Genomic DNA, 20,283 nt, shown 5'->3' with positions numbered 1-20,283 from the left:
GGTGAGGGACACTGCTGCTAGCTTCTTCCCATCACAGAGCCAGCAAGAGGTCACATTTCCTTTTTCTTCTTCAGTGACTGAATTCATTTCTTGTCTCAATGACATGGCAAGCTCCACCCCTTCCATCTTTCACTTTTTAAAGGAACAGGACCATATTACTTCTGAATAACTTGGAAAGGTAGGAAAAATTCAATGATATGTATTTTTCCCTATTGCACAGAATACAGCAGGCAAAGAGGCACTAATTATTTCAAACCTGATTTCCATACAGGAATCAGAGTTTCATAAAGCTTGCTTGCTTGCCTGCTAGGACATTGGAGAAAATATTAATTTAAGACCACAGTGATAAATCTTTGCTAGGAAACACCTTTATTCACTCTTTTAATCAAACTATTTCTCCTTTAATCAGAAATTAAAACATATGAAAGTCTTAACTAGTGGGATATTCATTCACAGAAGGCAACATAATCAGTGCCTGAAAATTCTGAAAAATGCACACAAATAATGAACTTAGGTCCCAAGTCACCAGCTTGAAAAAAGCTAGTAAAATAAAATGCCCATAAGAAATTTTACACACCAATTAGTTTTAAGTATATATAAGGCATATATATATATATATATATATATATGCTTATATAAGCATATATGCTTATAAAGCATAAGTATGCCTCTTAAAGGTATTCTGAAGGAATAACAAGTGTGTAAGTGATAACTTTATTTGCCAGCATCTTGTGTGGTAAGTACAGCGTAAGGTTTATCTAATAATGTCATAGCAAAAGGAAGTGACATGGATAAGAGAGGCGTTCTGGGGAACTTTAAGAAAGTAATAATCTCTATAGATTTCAGTTTATTCTTTTGTGAAACGTGGATAATACTAGACATACAACTTCTAAGGCTTCAGGATAAGTAGCAGGTTGGGCTTTACAAACAAAATAGGACACTGCATTAAGAGATGCTTAACAGAAAGGTAAATACACCATTATTTCATAATTTAAAACTTAGTCTTGCTTTCTCATTAAAGCAAGATTCACAATCTCTATACACAGGCATACAACGGGAGATACTGCAGGTTTGGTTCCAGACCACAGTAATAAAGTGAGTCAAGTGTTTTGCTTTAAAATTTATGTCTACACTATACTGTAGTCTATTAAATGAGCAATAGCATTGTGTCTAAAAAAATGTACACACCGTAATTAAAAAATACTTTACTGCTAAAAAATGCTAACCATCATCTGAATTTACATAAGTTGTAATCCCTAATCATAGATCACCATAACAAATATAATAAAAAACATCCGGAATACTGCAAGAATCACCAAAATGAGACACAGACATGAAGTGAGCAAGAACTGTTGGAGACATGTGCCAACAGACTAGCTTGATGCAGAATTGCCACAAGCATTCAATTTGTAAAAACAAAAAGAAAACAAAACACAAAGTGTCTACCAAGTGCAATAAAGTGAAGTACAGTAAAAGGTAGGTATGCCTACAGTTACTTTGGTTAAGACTGGTATGTGTATATTCCCCAAAAATACCACTGTCCAGCAAGAACCAGGAGCATTCTGTTCACTCTATGAGAATTTATTGAATGCTAATTCTTATGTTATACATTATGCAAGATGCAGCAAGCAAGAGAGAGAAGTTCCCTGTCGTGCTGTAATTATACACAGAAAAGTATTTTGGGGGGCACCTGGGTGTCAGTAGGTTAAGCGTCCAACTCTTGATTTCAGCTCAGGTGATGATCCCAGGGTCGTGGGATCAAGCGCTGCATCGGGCTCTGCGCGGAGCATGGAACCTACTCAGGATTCTCTTTCTCCCTCATCCTTTGCCCCTTTCCCTTGCTCATGCTCTCTCTCCCTCTAAAATAAAAAATAGTAGTAAATTAAATAAAAACCACAGCAGCTTTAAAAAAAGGTAGGGGTGCCTGGGTGGCTTAGTAGGTTAAGTGTCCGACTTCAGCTCAGCTCATGATCTCACAGGTCATGAGTTTGAGCCTCGCATCAGGTTCTCTGTCAGTGCAGAACCCACCTTGGATCCTCTGTCCTCCTCTCTCTCTGCCCCTCCCCCGCTCATGCTTAGAGTGTCTCTCTCTCAAAAATTAAGTAAACATTTTTTAAGAAAGTATTTTTCACTATCTCTTCAGATTCACAATGTGACTTTGGGAGTTTTCTTTTGCAGGCACCAGTGTAAAGTCAGAAACAATGTCACTAGCTGTGCTATCTTTTGCCAGTCACATCTTCTCTTTGAACTGAAGTTTTCTCAGTTGTTAAAAACAGGGGTAACACTTTAATTCATAATAATGTATCATTATTGGTTCATTAATTGTGCTAAATATACCATACTGGTGTAAGGTGTTAATGAGGGGAAACTGGGGGGTGCCTGGGTGGCTCAGTCGGTTGAGCACCCCGACTTCAGCTTGGGTCACAATCTCACAGTTCATGAGTTTGAACCCCACGTCAGGCTCTAGCTAACAGCTCGGAGCCTGGAGCCTGCTTCGGATTCTGTCTCCCTTGCTCTCTGCCCCTCCCCCGCTTGCTTGTGCGCATGCATGCATACACTCTCTCTCAAAAATAAACACTGAGGGGCATCTGGGTGGCTCAGTCGGTTAAGTGGCCGACTTGGGCTCAGGTCATGATCTCGCGGTCCGTGAGTTCGAACCCCGCATCGGGCTCTGTGCTGACAGCTCGGAGCCTGGAGCCTGTTTCAGATTCTGTGTCTCCCTCTCTCTGACCCTCCCCTGTTCATGCTCTGTCTCCCCGTCTCAAAAATAAATAAAACGTTAAAAAAAAATTTTTTTTTTTAAATAAACACTGAAAAGAAAATTAAAAAAAAAATAAGGGGGGAACTGGGTAAGGGGAATATAGGAACTATTATGGGTTGAATTGTTTACCCTCACCCCCAAAATTTATATGTTGAAGTCCTAACCCCAAGTACCTCGGAATGGGACCTCATTTGGAGATAGGACCTCCATTGAGGTATAGGACTGGTGTCCTTATAAAAAGAGGAAATCTGGACACAGGGATATGCAGAGGAAAGCAATGTGAAGAGACACAGGAAGAAGAGAGCAATCTCCATGCCAAGGAAGCAACCCTGCCAACACCCTGATGTTTTTACCTTCGAGCCTCCAGATCTGCAGGGCAATAAACTGCTCTTGTGGAAGTCGCCTAGTTTGTACTTTTAGCAGCCTGAGCAAACTCATACAAGGATTTTGTACCATCCACGCAATGGTCTAAACCTATCTTCAAACAAAAACTTTTTTAAACAAACAGAAAAAAGCAGGGGGATCTGGTATCCCTCTCTCATGGTTATGAAGACCAAAGTAGAAGATGACTGGGAAATTCCTGTTCAATGGCAAGGGAACCCCAACACACAGCAAGCAACCAAGCTAGCACTAGAATCCAGGTTTCGTTCAGTGTTTTCCACAATCTAAGCTTGCTTGCTTCAAGATGCACATAAAGGTGGATGTAAGGGAGAGAATCTGAAGTAAATTATCAATCTCAAATGCCCTGTCTCAAATGGACAGCACCCCTGAGAGCCACTTTCTAATACAGGACCAGGTTCTGTGGCTTTGGCAACAAAAAAGAACGAGGCTCCAGTCCTGGCTGCTCCATTCATTAGCTGGGTAAGATATTTCCCCAATCTTCCAAAAATGACCTACCACTCACAAAACCACCATGGGAACTAAGTAAGTGCACATAAACTGCCTGGCACATAGCAGATAAGTTCACACCACAAGGTCTGTTCAGCTACAACCCCAGAGTGGTGAGAGGGAGATACTGAGGAACTTTCTCTGACAGCAAACAGATTTCATCACTGAATTCTATTTTCTTGTTATTAGTAATAAGTAATCAGATATCTTCCTACACAGAACAATAAAGTGCTTTATACCTTTTCTAGCTAAATCAGCATGTATTGCACTGAGAAGGTATAAAGAAGAAAAGGTCATATTCTAAGGTCATGACCTTTGGAGAAAAATCCCTTTGCTGCTAGATGTTAGCAGAGAAAGTCAACAGCAAGCTGAGGGGCCATTCATTTGGAACTTGTTCACTACAATATCCCCCAGTGTAGGCAACTTGTGGTATTTTCTCTTGAGAATTTGCTTAAGTCCAATGGGTGTCTACTAATCAGGATCTTCTATGCAATTAATCTTTCATCATTAGAAAAACAGAATGGACAGTATATGCATAGTCAGTAGCTTAAATAATCTTCAATTCACCCCAGAGGCTGTTCTCCTATATCCCTAGGGGAGGGTAACGGCAATTTTAGTTCCACTTTTAAATGAGTATATGTTACCACTGGGGAATATCTTCTCATTTTTTAGAGGAAATCTCAGCTTTTCTAACTTAATAAAGGCACTATAGCCTGTTAACTAATGACCTATGGCCTCCTTCTAGTTCTCATTATGGTAAACCTTTTTAAAAGCTGAATTAAACAGCCAATCATGACACTCACCTGTGTTTTTCTTAATGTTTATTTATTTTGAGAGAGAGAGAGAGAGCGCGCGAGCGCGCGAGCCAATGAGCAGGAGGGGCAGAGAGAGAGGAGAGAATCCCAAGCAGACTCTGCACCACCAGCACAGAGCCCAACACAGGGCTCAATCTCAGGAAGTGTGAGATCATGACCTGAGCCGAAATCAAGAATTGGGTGTTGAACCAACTGAGTCACCCAGGCGCCCGACACTGAATTATTTTTTAAAATGAAATTATTATGGGGTGGCTCAGTCAGTTAAGCATCTGACTCTTGATTTTGGCTCAGGTCGTGACCTCACAGTTGTGAGATCGAGCCCCACTTCAGGCTCTGCACTAGCGTGAAGCCTAGTTGGGATTCTCTCTCCCTCTGTCTCTCTGCCCCTTCCCTGCATGCACACACACTCTCTCTCTCTCAAAAGTAAACATTTAAAAGAAAATGAAGTTATTACTACTAATAGCTTGGGCTTAACCAATAGTGCATACTGCAATCACCTCTAGAGCTTTAAGAGAAGTCCATTTATTAAATCTAAAGTTTTTTTTTTATGTTTATTTACTTTTTAGAGAGAGAGCAAGCAGGGAGGGGCAGTGAGAGGGGGAGACAGAATCCCAAGCAGGCTCCATGCCCTCAGCACAGAGTTCAATGCAGACTCGAACCCACAAACCATGAGCTACCCACGGAAGATTCTTATTGAGGAAACCTGGAAAGGGATTCAGAACCACTGGCATATGGACACTGCAGATTCCAAGGAGTGGAAGGACTGTGGTCTCCCTTCATCAAGTTATCATCCCACCCCTGATGCACAGCCACTGTTTACAAGTTCTATATCAAGCTCGTTTATAACTCTCTTAGGAGAAGCTGTTTGGTATCTTTTATAAACATTGGTCTTTTTAGGGGCGCCTGGGTGGCGCAGTCGGTTAAGCGGCCGACTTCAACCAGGTCACGATCTCACGGTCTGTGAGTTCGAGCCCCGCGTCGGGCTCTGGGCTGATGGCTCAGAGCCTGGAGCCTGTTTCCGATTCTGTGTCTCCCTCTCTCTCTGCCCCTCCCCCGTTCATGCTCTGTCTCTCTCTGTCCCAAAAATAAATAAACGTTGAAAAAAAAAAAAAATTAAAAAAAAAAAAAAAAAAAAACATTGGTCTTTTTAGGATCAAATCATCTTCTCCAAACAAGTTTATCACACAGTGGTTTAGAGGGAAAAAAATACATGTGTTCAAGTTTATTTCATTTCATGTTAATCTTTCATTGCTTTAAATTGTATCTGGAAGATGGGAGTATGTTATTCAATAAGTAAATCATATTAATTTTTCTGTTCCTTCAGACATATGAGCCCTCAGGACTGCACTGTCCAATACATCTATGGCTACTATGCCCTTGAAACGTCCCTGATCCGGACTGACATGAGCCATAGGTATAGAATATAGTATTTCAAAGACTTAGTACAAAAAATCAAAATATAACTACCTCACTAGCTATTTTTTACATTACATGTTGAAATGAGAATATGTTGGGTATATTACATAAAATATACCATTAATTTCATTTGCTTGCTTTTTTTGTTGTTTGTTTTTATGGCTGCTAGAAAATCCAAAATTACATATGGCCCATACTGGACTTCTCTTCAACAGTGCCGTCCTAAAGGACAACAAAAGATTACCTATTTTCAAATGCTCAAGTTTTAAACCTGATCGAATATTATTTTGTCACTTTTATTTTTAAGTAAACTCTATGCCCAATGTGGGGCTCAAACTAACAATACCAAGGTCAAGAGTTACACGCATGCTCTACTGACTGAACCACCCAGGCACCCCTATTTTAAGTCACTTTTAAATTCATATTTATTTCTGCAGTTTACAGTCTCTATCCAGTAAGATCTTCCTGTTGATAGAACCACCTGATAACTTTCCATTTACATCTGCCCTTCACCAGATAAGTTGAGGAAAAAAGAAATGTCTGTCTTGGGGTGCCTGGGTGGCTCAGTCAGTTAAGTGTCCAACTCTTGGTTTCAGCTCAGGTCATGATCTCATGGCTTTGTGGGTTTGAGACCCACATCAGGCTCTGTGCTGGCAGTGAGGAGCCTGCTTGGGATATCTCTCTCTCCTCCCTTGCTGCCTCTCACCTAGTTGTACTGTCTCTCTCAAAATAAATAAACTTAAAAAAAGAGAGGGAGAGAGAACTGTCTTAAATACACATAAAACTCTACTTAAGAAACCAAAAATGATTTCATTTTGGATTTTATCAGTCACCTGAGTCTACAAAAGGAACTAAGAAGAACCCAACCCACTGCTTCCATTAGAATGAATTAAGGCACCATTCGAAGCTATCTAAATTTAAAGACAACACAACTACCCCAACCCCAGTTCGATCCAAACACCCAACCAGAACTTGGTTCGCATATTATGTGATCAATACAGCTCCTCTCTCTGGGATTTCCTTTAGGAACAGCATATAAACTACCTATAGAAATAGGTCTATTTATTTCCTAGAACATCTTGTATTTAGTTTTTTAATAAAGGAACAAAACTGAATTCATCATTTAGGTATGAAAGATCAGGCTTGCCATAGTTTCAAAATACTAAGTGATGTGGCCCTTGCCTACTTGTCCAACACCATCTCAAACCACTCTCTCCCAGGCACAATGGCCTTCTTTCTGTTCCTTGAACAAGGCAGGCATTTACAGTCCCAGCACCTTTCCACTTGCCATTGTCTTCAAATGAACTCTTCTGCAGTCCCCAGCATGGCTGGCTTCTTTCCCATCCTGCTGATCTCAGCTACTTGAAACGGCCTTCCTTTAGTATATTATCTAAATGAAACCTCACTGCTCCCCCACCCCCAATTTATCTGGCTGCCCTATTTATTTCATTCCTGATACTTAGGAAAATCTGAAATTATCTGCCTCCCCAAACTAGAAAGTAAGCCCCCCAAGAACACAAGTCCTGTCTGCCTTCCATGCTCACTGCTGGTATCCCCAGCACAGAAAGCAGACACAGTAATAAGGACTCAAGGGGATACTGACTGAATGAATCAAAAAATTCCAAAGCAGCCTTCAAAGACAAAGGAGGTTAAAATCCGGTACGCTTATTTGAAACACTGTGCAACTGGCTTCCTATGTACATTCCCTTCTAGTCTTTATTTTCTAATTATCAATACTTAAGTCTCTTGAAGAACTGCCATATTTCTGTGTGGATAAAAATATGAAATATGGAAATAATTATACTTTGTTTGCTGAGCGTGGAGAAGAAAGAAAGGCTTGTACCACTAACTAAAAGATGAAATAAGGCTACAATAATAAAAACACTGAGTATCAGTACAAGATTAGAGAAATAAATGGAACAAAATACAAAGTTTCAGGGTGCCTGGCTGGCGCAGTCAGTTAAGCATCTAACTCTTGATCTCGGCTCAGGTCATGATCTCACAGTTCGTGAGTTCAAGCCCCACATTGGGCTCCACACTGATGGTGCAGAGCCTGCTTGGGATTCTGTCTCTCCTCCTTTCTGCCCCTCCTCTGCTTGTATGTGCATGCGTGCGCTCTCTCTCAAAATAAATAAACAAACAAACAAAAAACTTAAAAAAAAAAGTTTAGAAGTATACCCTCCCTGTCAGGGACACCTGGGTAACTCAGTTGGTTAAGTGTCCGACTTCAGCTCAGGTCATAGTCTCGCGGTTCGTGGGTTCAAGCCCTGCGTCAGGTTCTGTGCTAACAAAACAGCTCAGAGCCTGGAGACTGCTTTGCTTTCTGTGTCTCCCGCTCTCTCTCCCCCTCCCCTGCTCATACTCTGTCTCTCACAAATAAATGTTAAAAAAAAAAAAAAAAATTTTAGAAATATACCGTCAGACACCCTTTACAAAGGTGGCTTTTCAAATCACTAGATAAAAAGGATAAATCAGTAGTCAGGACAACTTATAACAATTTGGCACAAAAAGTTAGATTCCTTCTTCTTAACATAAACAATAATAAAACTCCTGATATATTAAAGAGAGGTAAAAAAGCCATTAGAAAATATTAGTGTCAGTGGCGCCTGGGTGGCTCAATCGGATGAGCGTCTCACTTCGGCTCAGCTCATGATCTCATGATTGAGAGTTCGAGCCCCGCATCGGGCTCTGTGCTGACAGCTCGGAGCCTGGAGCCTGCTTCAGATTCTGTGTCTCCCTCTCTCTCTGCCCCTCCCCCGCTCAATGGTCTGTCTTGCTCTGTCTCAAAAATAAATATAAACATTAAAAAAAAAAAAAATCTAGGGGTGCCTGGGTGGCTCAGTCGGTTAAGCAGCCAACTTCGGCTCAGGTCATGATCTCGCGGTCCGTGAGTTCGAGCCCCGCGTCGGGCTCTGGGCTGATGGCTCAGAGCCTGGAGCCTGCTCCTGATTCTGTCTCCCTCTCTCTCTGACCCTCCCCCGTTCATGCTCTGTCTCTCTCTGTCTCAAAAATAAATAAACGTTAAAAGAAAAAAAATTTAAGGGGCACCTGGGTGGCTCAGTCCGTTAAGTGTCCAACTTCAGCTCAGGTCATGATCTCACAGTCTGTGAGTTCGAGCCCCACATCGGGCTCTGTGCTGACAGCTCAGAGCCTGGAACCTGCTTCAGATTCTGTGCCTCCCTCTCTCTCTGCCCCAACCCACTCGCATTCTGTCTCTCTCAAAAATAAACAAACATTAAAAAAAAAACTTTTTTTTAAATTGAAAAAAAAGAAAATATTAGTGTCTATTTGATAAGCCTATGTAAGCCTATTTATTAATTTTCTCAGAGATAAAAGATATTCTATCCATCATAAGCGGACAGGAATATAGTAATAACAATAAAAAAAAATAACCAGGCACTTCTCTAAATGCTTCACATACATTAATTCACTGAGCTTACAACACTGCTATGAGGTACACACTATTATTACCCACATTTTACACGAAGAAATGATCCACAATCTTAAATACTAAACTATTTCACTTCTCTGCTGCAGAGAACAAAAGGGAGCTCTTGAAAACTAAACATGTAAGAACACATGTTCAGCAATCCCACTTCTGGGTATTTATCCAGAAGCAGCAAAATCTAGACCTCAAAGAGATGTCAGCACTCCCATTCACTGAAGCTCTATTCACAATAGCCAAGATGGGAAAGAATCTAAATGTCCATCAACAACAGATGAATGGATAAAGAAAACATGGTATATACATACAATGGAATACTATTCAGCTTTAAAAAAAAGAATTCTGCGATGTGTGCCAACATGCACCAACCTTGAGGACGTTACGCTAAGTAAAATAAGCCAGTCACAAAAAGACAAATACTGGCTGATTCCATTTATATAAAGTATCTAAAACAGACAAACTCACTGATTCAGAGTGGAATGGCTATTGTCAGAGCGCTGGGGGGAGAGGGAAATGGGCAGGTACTAATCAAGCACATCAAGTTTCAGTTACGTAAGATAAATAAGCTTTAGAAATCTGTTGTACAACACTGTATCTACAGTCAGCAATAATGTACCGTACGCTTAAAAATTTGTTAAGAGGATAGATCTCATCTTAAATGTTCTTACCACTATAAAATAAATATCATCATCCATGATGTCAGTAAATTGAAAAGCCTTCATAAGAGGTGGGAAGGAAGGTTTGTAGTTTACTGCAGCTGGAATCTCTGACTCACATGGGACAATTTAAGAACTAACTACTGCCTGGGGGACTCAGTCTGGTTAAGTGTCTGACTCTGGATTTGGTTCAGGTCTTGATCTCACGGTTTGTGAGATCAAGCCCTGCTTCTCCAGATTCTCTCTCTCTCTGCCACTCCTCAACCCTCTCAAAATTAAAAAACAAAACAAACAAACAAAAAATGATTTCCAGCTTGTCTTGAAGACACAAGCTTCTGCATATGTATGAAGGGCATAACTATATTTTTGTAGGGACTGCAGTTGTTTAGAGTTATATGAAGAACTGAGTAAATAAAGATATTGATGAATATGGGGGTGTTTGGTGGGCTCTGTCAGTACAGCAACTCTTGATCTTGAGGTCGTGAGTTCAAACCCCATGCTGGACAGAGATTACTTTTTTAAACAGTTGATAAGGGGCATCTGGGTGGGTGGCTCAGTCTATTGAGTGTCTGACTCTTGATTTCAGCTCAGGTCATGATCCCAGGGTCGTGGAATGGAGCCCCATGTGGGGCCACGTGCTGAGCATGGAGCCTGCTTAAGATTTTCATTCTCCCTCTCTTTCTCTCATTCCCTCTCTCCCTCCCTCACTGCCCCCTCCCCCGCTCGTGCACACTCTCTCTCAACAAGAAAAAAGCTGATGAATGTGGAAAAAAAAAAAAAAAATATATATATATATATATATATATATATATACACACAAAAATAAATGATAAAAACAACAAAGGTTAGAAAATGCAACCCAGAGGGGCGCCTGGGTGGCGCAGTCGGTTAAGCATCCGACTTCAGCCCGGTCACGATCTCGCGGTCCGTGAGTTCGAGCCCCGCGTCAGGCTCTGGGCTGATGGCTCAGAGCCTGGAGCCTGTTTCCGATTCTGTGTCTCCCTCTCTCTCTGCCCCTCCCCCGTTCATGCTCTGTCTCTCTCTGTCCCAAAAAAAAAAAAAGTTGGAAAAAAAAAAAGAAAATGCAACCCAGAAAATAAAGAGATGGAAATAGCAGAAAAAAAGATAATTTACAGGATCAACCCAAAAGATACAACATCCAATTAATAATAATTCCACAAAACAGTAGCAAAAATAAAGGGGAGAAAAATCAACAACATAATTCCTGAAAATTTCCCGGAACTGAGGGACTTTTAAGTTTCAGTCCATTAAGAGACCAGCACATTAGATGAAAACAGCCACACCAAGAACATCGTCATAAGATTTCAGAAAGCTGAGAAAGAGAAGTTCTGAAGTTTCAGGGGTCAAAGGTAACTTACATCTCATCAACAGTGAAAGCCAACAGGCAATAGAACAGGATCTTAAAAATCTGAAGGAATATTATGTTCCAACTAGAACTCTAAACCCAGCCAAACTAATAATCAATATTAAGCCAGAATAAAGGCATTTTTAGACATGTATGTCTAAACAATTTACCTCTTGTGCACCCTTTTCTCAGAAAGCCAACGGAGAATGGCGCTTCTCCAAAACAAGAGATTCGATCAAGAAGGAAAGGATGTGGGAAAAGATAATGGGATCTAGCACAAGAGACACAGGAAAAATCATGAGGATGATGATGCTGAGACAGCAAGTATGACGGCTGGGCAGCTACCTTGAGAATATCCAGAATGGAGCAGATTAGAAGGTATCTCCAGGAAGATAAAATTTGTCATATAGCTAAAACATTTAAAGTATCAAGGAAGATTTACACTTCTGGATAGAGTTTAAAGAGGAATAACTGAGGAAAAATAGAAATTAAGCAAAACAGACCAAAAAAAAAGATCTTTATTAGCAACAGAGAAAATAAAAGGTCATGCAAGGGGCGCCTGGGTGGCTCCATCAGTTAAGTGCCTGACTTCAGCTCAGGTCACAATCTCATGGTTCGTGAGTTCTGACAGTTCAGAGCCTGGAGCCTGCTCCCAATTCTGTGTCTCCCTCTCTGCCCCTCCCCCACTTGCACTCTATCTCTCCCTCTCAAAAATGAATAAACATTAAAAAAAATTTTCTTTTAAGAAAATGAAAAGTTATGCAGAACAGGAAAATTAACCATAGCATGTAACATGACTTGGCTGTGAATAAGTTATACACAACCATAATACTGTCAACAGTGAATACTAGCCAATTAGGATTGTACTAGAAACCACTACTATCCAAGGTGGGGAGGTAACACATAATACCAAAAACTAGAAAATCAGTAAGTAGCAAAATAAGCTTATTACTTAAAGGCAATATCAAAAGAAATGGTAGAGTTGAAAGTGATTGCATTAGGGACTAGAAAGGGTTTCTGTACGTTAATAAAAAGAAAAAAGTATAACATATAAAATGCTTTCTAAAGTTAAGGAAATCAAATGCATTCATGAATTTATTCATGTCTATTACACAGTTATCCAAGACAGAGAAAAATGCGAGAAAAGCCTAAATGTCTACCAAAAAGGAAGTAGTTAGGTAATTTTAAATTATATGGCACATCCATGATGATGAAATGCCATGAGTCACTTAAAAATGCAAACAGGGAAAGACTTGCTCTTGTTAACAAGAACCAGGTGAGACAAAAAAAAGTCCAGCCCCGGTTTTGCTAAACACACACACATCCAAATAACACATGCATGGAAGGAGACTATTCACCAAAATATTAACAATGATTATACATACGTCAAGTTTATGGACGATTTTTTTCAGTATTTCCTAATGAATAAACATGCGTTATTAAAGGACTCAAAAGTTAAAATAAAAAAGGTAAGTGCCAATTCTACAACTTAGAATAGAATCAGAGAGGAGAGCAGAACTACTTTATCATCTTGTTTCAGTTTATTAAGCTGAAAAATAAGCACTGCTTAACAAGAACCCAGGACTTCCAGTAAGGAATCTTCTCGATTCCTTACCTCTTAACACAAGACTGGTTTTATAAGCCAATGAAGTAATTATTAGTTCCTTTTACCACCATGCATTTACCTTATTTAAACAATGATTCAACTTGCACCGGATCCCAAAGACACTACCTGAAAAGAACACTGGCAGTGTCACTGGCTTCTCCAATTTACAAAGTCAGGATACTATTCTGGAACGAGAAGAAACAAGCAGTGATAAGACACTTACCCAAACAAACCTTGCAGATTGTATCCTGAAATACAGATGCTAGAAATCTCTAAACAAAACCTCTACTTTTTTTTTTTAACTTTTTAAAATTTTTTTAATTTACTTTTGAGACAGAGAGAGACAGAGCATGAGCAGGGGAGCACAGAGCCTGATACGGGGCTCAAACTCATGGACTGTAAGATCCTGACCTGAGCTGAACGGACGCTTACCCAACTGAGCCACCCAGGCACCCAACAAAACCTCTACTTTAACCCTCAACTTCACTCCCAGTGGACACAGGTTTCTTTCTCAAAGAATGCTGGCCCAGAGGTCTTCTGTCTGTCTCACACACGTTTTCATGCATCCAACCCCCTGGAGTAAGGCTGCAGAATGGAAAGCTAAAACCTTCCTCTTGTATCCTGATACTCTCACTGGCAGTGTCTCAGGTGCTACAATTTGCATTATGAAAGACTGACTGGCAAACTCCATAATTTAACCTGGAGAATTATTTCAGAAGATTTAGATTACTTGAAACAAAAAAATTTAACTGAGGTATGCCAAAGTGAATTTAACAGATACATTTCAAGTTAAAACAACTCCTCATCCTCATCCCTCAAAGCACAAGAGAACCCTTCTGATCCAGTGGTTTAAATATTCCCCTATCTAAACATTACTAACATGGCCATATATCAAAGCTATGTAGTGTTATCCAAAACAAATAGGAAAACAAAGTTCCAAGATCAGCAAGTATGTAGTTAATGTCCTTACTCCTACATTATTAAAGCCTTATCATTTGTTCACATTGCTATACAGTAGGAAGCACTCAAAATTCAAATAATCTGAAGATGCAGTCTTAACAATCTCTTTTTTCACTTGTTCAGCATTCACTCAATTAAGGACACCCACCTTAACTTTCTCTGAAATCTGTGGTTTGCACATAGCAGAATCCTTGCCCAATTAGCCAGGAAAGAAAGGAATGTATTTCCTTAAGCTATGGTCTCTTGGTACATGTGGAACCCTCAGCCTAGAATGCCTCCTCCCCTCCCACCAACCAAACTCCTACTCATTCCTACAGGGGTCTCCTCCCCCAGCAAGCTGCCCCTGGTGCACTCAGGCTGAGTTAGGTACTGCTTCTTGTTGTTACCCTAGGTGTGTCTCCACTTAGATTCATCTCATTGTATCCACCAATGTCAATTTTCCTCAAAGGGCTGCAAACTCTATATACCTAACAATGATATGTATTTGCTTAGTAAACTGAAAACCCAAGCAATAAAATCTTGACCGATGCCAAAAGTAAATGTGTAATTAACATTAGGAAGTAGCCACAAAAACCTACTCTTAAAACAGGATAAGACAATTTTATTAAGACAAAATTAGTATTCCATCAGACACTTTACCAAAATAATGACAGCGTTTACATCTTAGTTGATAAGTGGTAAAAACACAGCACTTTAAAAAACTTTCTTGCAAAATATTTTTCCATATATTCTTGCGGCTTATTCTTAGAACATATTCCTAGGTTACATCAGCCAAAATTTCCTTGTTTTTAACTGCAGAGGCACAGGTGCTCATATCAGTCAGCTGCAGGGAAATCCCAATGACTGCTCCAGGATTGAGAACTGCTTAATCTGTAATGCACTGAATTAAAGAAACGGACTGATCCAATATACCCATCCTTATGATTCTAACCAAATAGTTCACTCACGCTCGCTCTCTCGCTCTCTCTCTCTCTCTCTCTCTCTCACACACACACACACACACACACACACACACACACACACACACACACACACACACACACACTTCCCCTTCCTTCCATTTTACTACCCCATCGTGTTTCCTATTAATCAACCTCCTCTTGGACACTGGAAAGAATTTTATCACCCCAGCAAGTCTTCAATCTTCCACTGTTGCAATGGGTGGAGAAGCAAATCTAAGGACCTAGCCCTTAGTTATTCTGTGACAGTGAGGAGACACATGAAGCCCTGAGTCACCCCTGCTACCAGTTTTTATGCGCCCTCCCCAACTCGTCCTGTGTCATCTGGACATAGTCATACTTTGCAGCTTGTCTCTAAACCTCCCTTGGTCAAATACCAGTAGACTATTAGCTGGGACACTCTGACACTGCCAACAATATAGCTTTTCCCCTTCTACACAATTTCCCTTCTAACTGTCCACTTACCAAACAAAAATTTATTAAGTACCTACCACGTTGCCAGGCACTATCCTAGGCAATGGTGTTTCAACAGTCTAAAAATCTCTTCATTTCTGGAGCTTACATTCTAGGAGGAAGTTGGGGGCACAGAGACATGGGTGAACAGGGCCTTGCAAGCCATTTTAAGGACTTTGGTTTTCTTCTGGATAATGTGGGCAGCCACTGGAGTGTTTTCAGTGGAAGAGTTAACATGCTGAGAATTATGTTTTAAAAGGATCATTTTGGCTGCTGAGTGTAGCAAGGTCAGAAGAAATTGGGAGATATTGCCTATAATAATCCAGGTAAAGGACAGGAGTGGCTTAGACTAGAGGGTATCTCGGAAGACTCCCGTGTTCCAGATATTACCAGACCTTGAGTTACAACACAGTTCCTAAACCCGACCAAAGGATAAACACTAATATTCTTAGGACCGCAGAATTTGTACCCCGCTATGGTTGAAGACTTAATTTTTTTTTTCTTATCTCACCTCAGGCACCCACAGTAATCTTTTACTGAGATTAAGAACATAAAGAAAACACAAGGATGACCTTGCATGCTCCTATGAACCGGAGTTCAGAGCTAGTCTCCTTTAAACCACCAAGTATTACTTGCATGTGTACTACCTTAAAGACTAATACAGCATGAGGATACCAATAAAAGTGAACAAAAGAGCACAGTGTCTTCTATTCGAGTTTACCCAAAGTATCCACCAAAGAACAATATTTAACATTAGCTACTTCCCCTTGAAAAAAATAGTAGGGATTGAGGAGATTATGATAGCTGACAAACCTTTAGTGTTTTAGCACAGAAAACTGTGCAATGTCTGCTTTAAGTTCCTTCCATGGCATCAATCAGAATGGAGAATGAATCCAAGGCTGGTGACATTACTACATATGGCTTTGTAAAGAGAGATACTTCCAAATGGGTCATGTATGCAGAGGCTTCTACATTAAGGGGTCAGCAAATGATGCACTCAGACCAAATCTAGCCCAACTTTTTTTTTTTTTTTTTTTTTACCACCCACGAGCTAAGAATGATTTCTACATTTCTTAATGGTTGAAAAAAATCAAGAGTATTTCAGGATGTGTGAAAATTCTATGAACTTGTAACGTCAGCATCTATGAATAGTTTTATTGGAACAGAGCCACATTCCTTCGTTTACAGATAGCTGCTTTCACACAACAGCAGAGTTGAGTAGTTGCAAGAGAGACTGCACATAGTGGTCTTACCACTTCGCACTACTACAAATTTCAGTGAAGTGGTTATGGCCCAAGAGTAGTTCAAAAGTACCATGCATTCTGTCATATCACATTTTATTATTATTTTTAAATTACCAGTGTATATCCAGATGCTGAAACAAGAAGCCAGGGCACCTGGGTGGCTCAGTTGGTTAAGCAACCGACTTCAGCTCAGGTCATGATCTCATGGTTCATGAGTTCAAGCCCCACATTGGGCTCTGCGCTGTTAGTGCAGAGCCTGCTTCAGAACCTCTCTCTCCCTCTCTCTCTCTGCCCCTACCCCTCCCACACGTACATGTGTGCGTGCACACACATGCGCTCTCTCTCCCCAAAACAAACATAAAAAAAAAACGATGACAAAAGTGGACTCTGAATGTTACCCATTTAAGGGCAAGTGTGAAGTGTGGATTATTTTAACAACTTATATGGCAAAACACTGTCTATTATGAAAAAGCACCATGGCTGTACCAAGAAAACAATATCCATCAACACTACCAAACTAAGAACTCATCACAATAATCCCATTTCACAGAATTTTACTAGGAAGATTAGAAAATTTGGGGCACCTGGGTGGCTCAGTTAAGCGTTCAGCTTCAGCTCAGGTCATGATCTTGCGGCTCATGGGCCCAAGCCTCGTGTTGGGCTCTGTGCTGACAGCTCAGAGCCTGAAGCTCACTTCAGATTCTATGTCGCTCTGTGCCCCTCCCCAACTCATGTTTCTCTCTCTCCCTCTCTCAAAAACAAACATTAAAAAAAATTTTAAACAGAGTATCTCATCACAACAGAAAACCTTCACAAAAACAAAAAATAAAAATGAAGCTACAACCAAAGTAAGTTTCTGAGTGGTTCATTTGTCAGCTTAACAAGGAAAGCCATTTATTTAGTGGGTTGATCAAATCATGTTTGCGGCAGCAGCCAGAGAAATGTGTCCATAGAAAATGAACTCATTGAGAATGCAAACTGGCGCAGCCACTCTGGAAAACAGTATGGAGGTTCCTCAAAAAATTAAAAATAGAACTACCCTACGACCCAGCAATTGCACTACTAGGTATTTATGCAAGGGATACAGGTGTGCTGTTTCGAAGGGACACATGCACCTCAATGTTTACAGCAACACTGTCAACAATAGCCAAAGTATGGAAAGAGCCCAAATGTCCATCGATGGATGAATGGATAAAGAAGATGTGGAGAATATATATACACACAATGGAGCATTACTCGGCAATCAAAAAGCATGAAATCTTGCCATTTGCAACTACATGGACGGAACTAGAGGGTATTATGCTATGTGAAATTAGCCAGAGAAAGACAAATATCCTATGACTTCACTCATATGAGGACTTTAAGAGACAAAACAGATGAACATAAGGGAAGGGAAACAAAAATATATAAAAACAGGGAGGGGGACAAAGCATAAGAGACTCATAAATATGGAGAACAAACAGAGGGTCAGTGGAGGGGGTGTGGGAGGAGGGATGGGCTAAATGGGTGAGGGGCATTAAGGAATCTACTCCTGAAATCACTGTTGCACTATATGCTAACTAATTTGGATATAAATCTAAAAAAATAAAATTAAAAAAAAAAAGAAAGAAAATGAACTCATTTAAGACTATTAGCCTTTTGACTGTAAGGGTTGAGGACAATGGGAGCAACATTAGTAGTCAATTAAAAAATAAAGCAAGTGGAGGGAAAAGGAGCTGACCTAAGTAACTATGAAAGGAGTGGAACAGGGAAAACTAACAGCAAAAGGAACTGCACATAACCACTGTATTCTAGTTGTTAAAGTTGTTTCCCATGGGGGTATGGGGTAACGATTCTTAAACAATTACACATGTATAGTGGAATTATAATAAATAAATGGATGGCAAATGGCGAGAACCAAATTTCTCACTGTTGGGAATAGGACGTCACAGACAAGAAAGGAGGGAAAGGCTAGAATGATCCAACGGTACTGGCTTAGAAGTGGAGCTATCAAGGGGCGCCTGGCCGGCTCAGTTAGTACCACACACAACTCTTGATCTTGGGGTTGTTGAGTTTGAGCCCCAGGTTGGGTGTAGAGATTACTTAAAAATAAAATCTTTAAAACTAAAATTATTAAAAGTGGAGATACCAATATAAACTCCTGTTTAGACAGATACAAATGAATACGCACAGGAACATCAGAAACATTTAGATACTTCTCTATGTATACAAAATGTATTATACACACATTTCCGATTACGTATACATACATACCTTTCCTTTCTTTGTCAGCTGAAAAGACCTATGAGCAATAACATCCCAGTAGCAATGAATACACCTAGCACCCAGACCTTGACTTTTTTTAACATTTATTTAGAGAGAGAGAGCACAAGCAGGGGGAGGAGAGAAAGAGAGAGGGAGAGAGGAAAGAGAGAATTCCAAGCAGGCTCCACACCATCAATGCAAAGCCTGACGTGGGACTCAATTCCACAAACCATGAGATCACGACCTGAGTCGAAATCAAGAGTCAGACGCCCAGCTGACTGAACCACCCAGGTGCCCCCAGACCTTGATTTCTAATAATATTCTCCAATAAAAGAAACAAAGGCTTCTGGGAGAAGTGACGGACTCTAGGGCTGAGGCAAGGAATACACTGGATAAGCCTGGAATATCTTGTAGTGCCAGAAAGCAAGGACTGCATAACAAACAATACACCATAATGTGTACGTCAAAAGGACATTCCTGCCCAAATGAGTTTTCAAGTCAAATCAGAAAAAAAATTGATCAAAATGTAGTCGTGGATAACTCAAAGAATACAATATCCATGAGTCTATATGGATTTAAATAAATGGATGAAAATAAACCAATCATTCGTGCAGAATTCCAAATAATTTACGTATATATTTCACCCTCCAGAAGGTGGAACATAGCTCTCCTCCATTCCTTAAGTGGAGTGGGGTGAGCCAAGTGATTTCCTTCCAAAATTACAGTATGGGGGCACCTGGGTAGCTCAGCCGATTGAGCATGCAACTTGATTTCAGCTCAGGTCATGATCTCAGGGTTTATCGGTTCGAGCTTCAGGATGGGCTCCACACTGACAGTGCACCTCCTGCTTAGGACTCTCTCTCACCTCTCCTTCTGACCCTCCTGTGCACGCACTCTCTCTCCCCCCAAAAACCTTTCTTAATTAAACAAACAAACAAAAAAAAAACCAGGGGCGCCTGGGTGGCTCAGTCAGTTGAGTGACTGACTTCATTCAGCTCAGGTCATGATCTCATTGTGCAGGTCATGATCTCATCGTTTGTGGGTTCGAGCTCCACGCTGTGCTCTGTGCTGATAGCCTAGAACCTGGAGCCCGCTCCAGATTCTGTGTTTCCCTCTCTCTCTGCCCCTCCCCTGCTCACACTCTGTCTCTCTCTCAAAAATGAAGAAACATGAAAAAAATTGTTAACAAAAATTTTAAAAAATTAAAAACAAATCAATAAATTATGTTGATAGCATGTACTCCTTATATATATGACGTGATGAAAATGATACCTCATCTCTGTGGTCTTTTATCACCAAAACCCATTACCACCAGTCTAATCATGAGAAACATTCCAACCGAGGGACATTCTACAAAGTATCTAACTAGCAAAGTATCTAACTCCTCAAAACGGTCAAAGTCACCAAAAATAATAAAAGTCTGAAAAGGTGTACCAGCCAAGGGGAGTCTAAGGAGACATGACAACTAAA

The 20,283-nt window shown here is 40.4% G+C and overlaps 1 protein-coding gene across 3 annotated transcripts in view; it reads right to left on the bottom strand.

Moving 5' to 3' along the window:
• Positions 1–20,283, bottom strand: part of THRAP3 (thyroid hormone receptor associated protein 3) — a 76,894-nt gene that overhangs the window by 36,711 nt on the left and 19,900 nt on the right. For 2 of the 3 annotated variants that reach the window (XM_025935026.2, XM_086716469.1), the window contains exon 2: positions 13,033–13,138. The gene's annotated coding sequence lies outside the window, so the exon portion shown is untranslated. The remainder of the gene's footprint in view (positions 1–13,032; positions 13,139–20,283) is intronic. The other variant, XM_086716470.1, reaches the window with a different exon arrangement.

This window comes from Puma concolor, chromosome C1 (assembly GCF_028749965.1).
Source record: "Puma concolor isolate L17-30 chromosome C1, mPumCon1.1.hap2, whole genome shotgun sequence".
Taxonomy (NCBI): domain Eukaryota; kingdom Metazoa; phylum Chordata; class Mammalia; order Carnivora; family Felidae; genus Puma; species Puma concolor.
The sequence above is the reverse complement of the archived record's forward strand: the minus strand, read 5'-3'. Positions and strand labels throughout refer to the sequence as shown.